Source organism: Camelina sativa, chromosome 2 (assembly GCF_000633955.1).
Source record: "Camelina sativa cultivar DH55 chromosome 2, Cs, whole genome shotgun sequence".
In the NCBI taxonomy this organism is placed as follows: domain Eukaryota; kingdom Viridiplantae; phylum Streptophyta; class Magnoliopsida; order Brassicales; family Brassicaceae; genus Camelina; species Camelina sativa.
In genome coordinates, this window is record NC_025686.1 from 16,015,385 (window position 1) to 16,023,747 (window position 8,363).

Genomic DNA, 8,363 nt, shown 5'->3' on the forward strand with positions numbered 1-8,363 from the left:
TTTTCATTAGATGAGTGACTCAAAACATGCAAAAGTTTAATTGCGATTTTAGTAACGTATAATCGTTTTGCAAAAGTTTAATTTCGATTTTAGTAACGTATAATCGTTTTTAGTTGGTCGGAAACTATTAAGTTTGAAAGAGGTTTGGTTAATTTTGGTTTATATGCTTTTGGCTTTAGTGTTAATTTCTCCAGCTTTGGATGGCTCGAGTGCATTCCCCTCATTGAGTTTGCTTACAACCAAGCCGTCCATTTTTCAACAAAGAGATCTCCGTTTGAAGTTGCCTATGGGTTCAATAAATAAATAAAAAAACTGGTTCAATAAAAAAACTTGTTGCCTATGGGTTTAATTCATAATGTAATAAAAAAGAAAGAACAATAAATAAAAAAAAGTTGGTAAAAAACAATAAAAAAATTTCGTCATGGTGTCGTTACTAAAAATTGTAAAGCTTCAATTTTTATTTTAGTGATAAGAAACCCTAAATCTTTCACTCTGATCGATTCGAGCAATTCTGAATCTAGAGCATTTTGTGGTTTCAGTGAAATTGACCAACTCAGAAGCAGTATGTGGAGATTTGGTTTATATAAACCATACCTCTGTAAAATTAGCCATTTGAATCCTCTCAACTTTTTCATTAGATGAGTTACTCAAAACATGCAAAAGTTTAATTGTGATGTTAGTAACGTATAATCGTTTTTGCAAAAGTTTAATTGCGATGTTAGTAACGTATAATCATTTTTGGTTGGTCGAAGACTATTAAGTTTGAAAGAAGTTTGGTTAATTTTGGTTTATATGCTTTTGGCTTTATCGTTAATTTCTCCAGCTTTGGATGGCTCGAGTGCATTCCCCTCATTGAGTTCGCTTACAACTAAGCCATCCATTCTTCAACAAAGAGGTCTTCGTTCGAAGTTGCCTATGGGTTCAATAAAAAAAATAAAAAAAATTGGTTCAATAAAAATATTAGTTGTCTATGGGTTCAATTCATAATGTAATAAAAAAGAAAGAACAATAAATAAATAAATAAATTGGTAAAAAACAATAAAAAAATTTGGTCATGGTGTTGTTACTAACAATTGTAAAGCTTCAATTTTCAAGTTTCAATTTTCAAGCTTCAATTTTTATTTTAGTGATACAAAACCCTAGATCTTTCATTCTTGATCGATTCGAGCAATTCTGAATCTAGAGCATTTTGTGGTTTCAGTGAAATTGACCAACTCAGAAGCAATATGTGGAGATTTGGTTTATATAAACCCTACCTCTGTAAAATTAGCCATTTGAATCCTCTCAACTTTTTCATTAGATGAGTGACTCAAAACATGCAAAAGTTTAATTGCGATGTTAGTAACGTATAATCGTTTTTGCAAAAGTTTAATTGCGATGTTAGTAACGTATAATCGTTTTTGGTTTGTCGAAGACTATTAAGTTTGAAAGAAGTTTGGTTAATTTTGGTTTATATGCTTTTGGCTTTATCGTTAATTTCTCCAGCTTTGGATGGCTCGAGTGCATTCCCCTCATTGAGTTCGCTTACAACTAAGCCGTCCATTCTTCAACAAAGAGGTCTCCGTTCGAAGTTGCCTATGGGTTCAATAAAAAAAAAAAAAAAAATTGGTTCAATTAAAAAATTAGTTGTCGATGGGTGCAATTCATAATGTAATAAAAAAAAAAGAACAATAAATAATAAATAAATTGGTATAAAACAATAAAAAAATTTGGTCATGGTGTTGTTACTAACAATTGTAAAGCTTCAATTTTCAAGTTTCAATTGTCAAGCTTCAATTTTTATTTTAGTGATACAAACCCTATATCTTTCACTCTGATCGATTCGAGCAGTTCTGAATCTAGAACATTTTGTGATTTCAGTGAAATTGACCAACTCAGAAGCAGTATGTGGAGATTTTGTTTATATAAACCCTACCTCTGTAAAATTAGCCATTTGAATCCTCTCAACTTTTTCATTAGATGAGTGACTCAAAACATGCAAAAGTTTAATTGCGATGTTAGTAACGTTCAAAGTTGCCTATGGGTTCAATAAATTAAAAAAAAAATTGGTTCAATAAAAAAATTAGTTGCCTATGGGTTCAATTCATAATGTAATAAAAAAGAAAGAACAATAAATAAAAAAAATTGGTAAAAAACAATAAAAAAATGTGGTCATGGTGTCGTTACTAACAATTGTAAAGTTTCAATTTTCAAGCTTCAATTTTTATTTTAGTGATACGAAACCCTAGATCTTTCACTCTGATCGATTCGAGAAATTCTGAATCTAGAGCAGTTTGTGGTTTCAGTGAAATTGACCAACTCAGAAGCAGTATGTGGAGATTTGGTTTATATAAACCCTACCTCTGTAAAATTAGCCATTTGAATCCTCTCAACTTTTTCATTAGATGAGTGACTCAAAACATGCAAAAGTTTAATTGCGATGTTAGTAACGTATAATCGTTTTTGCAAAAGTTTAATTGCGATGTTAGTAACGTATAATCGTTTTTGGTTGGTCGAAGACTATTAAGTTTGAAAGAGGTTTGGTTAATTTTGGTTTATATGCTTTTGGCTTTATTGTTAATTTCTCCAGCTTTGGATGGCTCGAGTGCATTCCCCTCATTGAGTTCGCTTACAACCAAGCCGTCCATTTTTCAACAAAGAGATCTCCGTTTTAAGTTGCCTATGGGTTCAATAAATAAATAAAAAAACTGGTTCAATAAAAAAACTTGTTGCCTATGGGTTCAATTCATAACGTAATAAAAAATAAAGAACGGTAAATAAATAAAACAATTGGTAAAAAATAATAATAAAAATTTGGTCATGGTGTCATTACTAACAATTGTAAAGCTTCAATTTTCAAGCTTCTATTTTTATTTTAGTGATACGAAACCCAAGATCTTTCACTCTGTTCGATTTGAGCAATTCTGAATCTAGAGAAGTTTGTGGTTTCAGTGAAATTGACCAACTCAGAAGCAGTATGTGGAGATTTTGTTTATATAAACCCTACCTCTATAAAATTAGCCATTTGAATCCTCTCAACTTTTTCATTAGATGAGTGACTCAAAACATGCAAAAGTTTAATTGCGATGTTAGTAACGTATAATCGTTTTTGCAAAAGTTTAATTGCGATGTTAGTAACGTATAATCGTTTTTGGTTGGTCGAAGACTATTAAGTTTGAAAGAGGTTTGGTTAATTTTGGTTTATATATTTTTGGCTTTATTGTTAATTTCTCCAGCTTTTGATGGCTCGAGTGCATTCCCCTCATTGAGTTCGCTTACAACCAAGCCGTCCATTCTTCAACAAAGAGGTCGCCGTTCGAAGTTGCCTATGGGTTCAATAAAAAAAAAAAATTGGTTCAATAAAAAAATTAGTTGCCTATGGGTTCAATTCATACTGTAATAAAAAAGAAAGAACAGTAAATAAATAAAACAATTGATAAAAAATAATAAAAAAAAAGTTGGTCATGGTGTCATTACTAACAATTGTAAAGCTTCAATTTTCAAGCTTCAATTTTTATTTTAGTGATACGAAACCCTAGATCTTTCACTCTGATCGATTCGAGCAATTCTGAATCTAGAGCATTTTGTGGTTTCAGTGAAATTGACCAACTCAGAAGCAGTATGTGGAGATTTGGTTTATATAAACCCTACCTCTGTAAAATTAGCCATTTGAATCCTCTCAACTTTTTCATTAGATGAGTGACTCAAAACATGCAAAAGTTTAATTGCGATGTTAGTAACGTATAATCGTTTTTGCAAAAGTTTAATTGCGATGTTAGTAACGTATAATCGTTTTTGGTTGGTCGAAGACTATTAAGTTTGAAAGAGGTTTGGTTAATTTTGGTTTATATGCTTTTGGCTTTATTGTTAATTTCTCCAGCTTTGGATGGCTCGAGTGCATTCCCCTCATTGAGTTCGCTTACAACCAAGCCGTCCATTCTTCAACAAAGAGGTCTCCGTTCGAAGTTGCCTATGGGTTCAATAAATAAATAAAAAATTTGGTTCAATAAAAAAATTAGTTGCCTATGGGTTCAATTCATAATGTAATAAAAAAGAAAGAACAATAAATAAATAAAAAATTGGTAAAAAACAATAAAAAAATGTGGTCATGGTGTCGTTACTAACAATTGTAAAGCTTCAATTTTTATTTTACTGATACGAAACCCTAGATCTTTCACTCTGATCGATTCGAGCAATTCTGAATCTAGAGCATTTTGTGGTTTCAGTGAAATTGACCAACTCAGAAGCAGTATGTGGAGATTTGGTTTATATAAACCCTACCTCTGTAAAAGTAGCCATTTGAATCCTCTCAACTTTTTCATTAGATGAGTGACTCAAAACGTGCAAAAGTTTAATTGCGATGTTAGTAACGTATAATCGTTTTTGCAAAAGTTTAATTGCGATGTTAGTAACGTATAATCGTTTTTGGTTGGTCGAAGACTATTAAGTTTGAAAGAGGTTTGGTTAATTTTGGTTTATATGCTTTTGGCTTTATTGTTAATTTCTCCAGCTTTGGATGGCTCGAGTGCATTCCCCTCATTGAGTTCGCTTCCAACTAAGCCGTCCATTCTTCAACAAAGAGGTCTCCGTTCGAAGTTGCCTATAGGTTCAATAAAAAAAAATAAAAAAATTGGTTCAATAAAAAAATTAGTTGCCTATGGGTTCAATTCATAATGTAATATAAAAGAAAGAACAATAAATAAATAAATAAATTGGTAAAAAAAATAAAACAATTTGGTCATGGTGTCGTTACTAACAATTGTAAAGCTTCAATTTTCAAGCTTCAAGTTGACTTCATGTTTAAGCCAACAAAGATTAAGTCCCTTAACTAGGTCGTCAAAATACAATTCACTTTATATATAGATTATGTAAAGTCTGACTGCTGACATAGGACAGAGAAAAAAGATTAGCAGTAAGAGGATACTCTTAAGATATTTGTACATAGTTAGAAGTGATAAGAGAGAATGGTACGAGATCGTTAACAGCACTTGCCCTTTTTGTGATCGGACAGCAGAACCAATACAACTCCTCAGTTTGAAGATCCCTTTCATAATTCGTAATGTTATAAAAATGAAAGAATGAACAATAGCAAAATTTGGTCATGGTGTCGTTACTTACAAGAGATGAGTGTTTCTCGGGACTGACCATTTCAATCTGCGAATTCAAACAGTTATGCAGCAATAAAATTGATAAACGTGACACAACTTCAAAGGTTGTAATAAAACGCCAAAATTGTCTCTGCTGACATCAAGCAAACAGACGTTACTGAACTGAAGCTACGTTCATAACTCATAACTAAACTAGTAGTATATGTACAAATGTACAATAGTATCACTGCATGGCGATATAAGAAACACGACTTACATTTCAGCTAAAACAACACAGCCAATTTAGACCCTAACTATTTCAAAACGCATTACTTTTTTTGTTCGTTTGCTTTTGTCATTACAAGTGAGACTTTTACGGTATATATATATATATATATGTATCATTTAATAGTACATTTTTTTTTCAAATACAGTCTTTTGCAAAATATACGATACAAAAGTCAAATGCAACCTTTTGTTATTTATCAATGATCAACCTTAAAGAGAAGACAATAACAAAAGCATTTATCAAAAGGTTGATCATTGATAAATGCTTTTGTTATTGTCTTCTCTTTGCCAAAATCAACGGTTAAAAGTGGTGTAATAGTTAAAGAGGCTTTACAGGGTTTGATTGTACTATCTGTTTTTAAACAATTTTTAGCGTTTTAAGTAAAGAAACTATGTTGACGGCAAAAGAGAAAAAAATTAAAGAATATATATATATGTAAATCATAAATTTAAAAGTCATACGCAAACAAATGGATAAGACTTGTTTGCATTTGACATTTGTATCGTATATTTTGCAAAATACTGTATTTGAAAAAAAATGTACTATTAAATGATACAAATATACCGTAAAAGTCTCACTTGTAATGACAAAAGCAAACGAACAAAAAAAGTAATGCGTTTTGAAATAACTCGTGTTGGCTGAAATGTAACTCGTGTTTCTTACAAACATCAAATTTCCATTTTCATTTTTTAGACGGTTAAATCAACATAGTTTTCGACAAACAAAATGATCAACGTAGTTTAGGATTTAAATCTTATCCCTTAGATAGTTTCTTAATCACATTGTGGGTTTTATATATTCAACAGTACTTACGATCTCTTGCTTAACACTTCAGTTCACAGATACAAAATGATAAAAATAATAACTCGCCGGCCGGCCGGTACCTACGGGAAGCAATCTATATTAATTAATTTCAGACGACGAAAATGTTATTATAACTAAAGAATAATGAGACTGTGTTTTATGAGGCTCACGGTCATGTTGTTTTCCAGCCAAGAACACCAAGTGGCCCATGTTAATGTCATGTCCTCTTCTCAATTCTCATTTGATTGATTTAGGTTTTTCAATATTCTTGAAAGATTAGTATTATTGTTTTCTATGATAATATAATCAGGGTTCCTATGTGGAAACCGTACTTATCACATGTTCTTTGGCTACTATATGTGAATATTATTGCGACGGTCTATGATTGTATATATCATTATATCATAGACCACGAGATTAGCTGCAAGGCGAAAATATCTTTTTTTGTCTAAAGGCTATAGAATATCAAGTTCGAAACTTGTAGAATAAAATATTGAAATGGCAAGTAACACTTAGCCATAATGTAATAATAATTGATAAACGTTAACACGTCCTTAATACGTTGCAAATGACAATAGAAAAAAACACATTCACATTAACGTAGAACATTAGAAAACACTCTATATTCATGTTCAATGGACCCGCGTCACCCGCCATACTTGGTTAGGAGTTTGTATTTGGACCTTTTTAACTTTAATTTCTCCTCTTTTTTTTGATATTCGGATTGCACATATATAGAGAAAACATTAAACAGTATCGAATCATGAGTAAAGAGCAAGATTCTCAGCATATTATATAATTTCTGTCTTAGTTTTTTTTTTTTGTTAAGTTTCATCAGAGTGTAAGTCAAAAAAAGCTAACTAATACTAGATTAGTGCATCCACTTTCTCTTACTTTAATTAAATTTCGTCGTATTTCATATATCAAAATCAAAATGAATTAGGAAACGGTACCTATTAAATATGGCTTCAATTCAAATAACAAGTTATTTAACTTGTAAAATGCCAAGTGCCAGCCAATACAAAAATTATGTGTCGTATAGGTATAGGTAATGCATGACAGACCAATTTGCAAATAATTAATTCTTTGAAGAAAACTATAAGGACCGATCGAGAAGAATGAGTTATTCCTCCAAAAGAGGAGATCTAATCCATGTTCATCACATCACGTGTCACGTACTTAACATTCCATTAGGCTTGAATTGCGGAATAAACTTGTAATAATGTTCTAGTTTTATTTGTAGACAATTTAAGACTTCCTATATTATTAATTTTTGTTATATATTTTCTCTTTTCACACCACACATTAATTATGAAATTTTTATCTCTTTTCACACCCAAAGGAGTGTTCTCGTCGAACAACCAATGATGATAGTTGCTAAAGAAAGATACCATGCATTAGATTGTTCTCTATTCGAATATAGTTCGGTTGAATGTTTCTTAATATGCATACAATTTACGGTCTATATTTACCACACACAAAAAAAATCAAAACAGAATTTCCACACTAAATTACATTTAAAAAAAAGCTTCGATCACTTCACAAGATCGACAAATAGACTGTTATGAACTTATGAGCCAAAATCATTCTGACTTTAGTTTATAGCAAAAAATTAAATGGTGAAAATTATATTGGCATCAATCAAAACTAATTAACAATTAGATGTATGAATGAGAGGAGTTAATGAGATCGTTAGTCCCTAGCAGACTCAAAATGGCGAAGTCAAATATTATCAATGAATGCGGATATTATTATAATCAGGGCGTACATTATTACTCATTAGTGGCCTTGTTGAGTACACACTAATTAACCATAGCAAAAGAAGAAAGCCTTAATCACAAGATTCACAACTGAATCATCTTTACCGTTGTATAAAAAAAACCATTCGTATTGGGAATATCTAAGTTCAAACAGTTGAGAGTTGACCCTGATATATTATTATACGATCTCTTGACCATTTTGAAAAATTAAGTTACGTATACATACATGTACATTACATAATACGATTTTGTTGTTATATATAAAGAAACTTGATATATCTAGATCGATATAATTAACCATATTCTTAAATAAAAGAAAGAAAAATCTATTCAGTTCCTTTTGAATTTAAAAACCAAGATGTGCATGTGTGTTGTATATATATAATACACACAACCTACAACATAGTTTCATAATTCGTCGTGGCAACAAAATTTGTCCACAAA

At 31.0% G+C, this 8,363-nt stretch overlaps 1 protein-coding gene across 1 annotated transcript in view; it reads left to right on the top strand.

The window, feature by feature from the left end:
- The window catches only part of LOC104752811 (21 kDa protein-like), a 30,096-nt gene that overhangs the window by 20,455 nt on the left and 1,278 nt on the right, over positions 1 to 8,363 (top strand). The window lies entirely within an intron of this gene.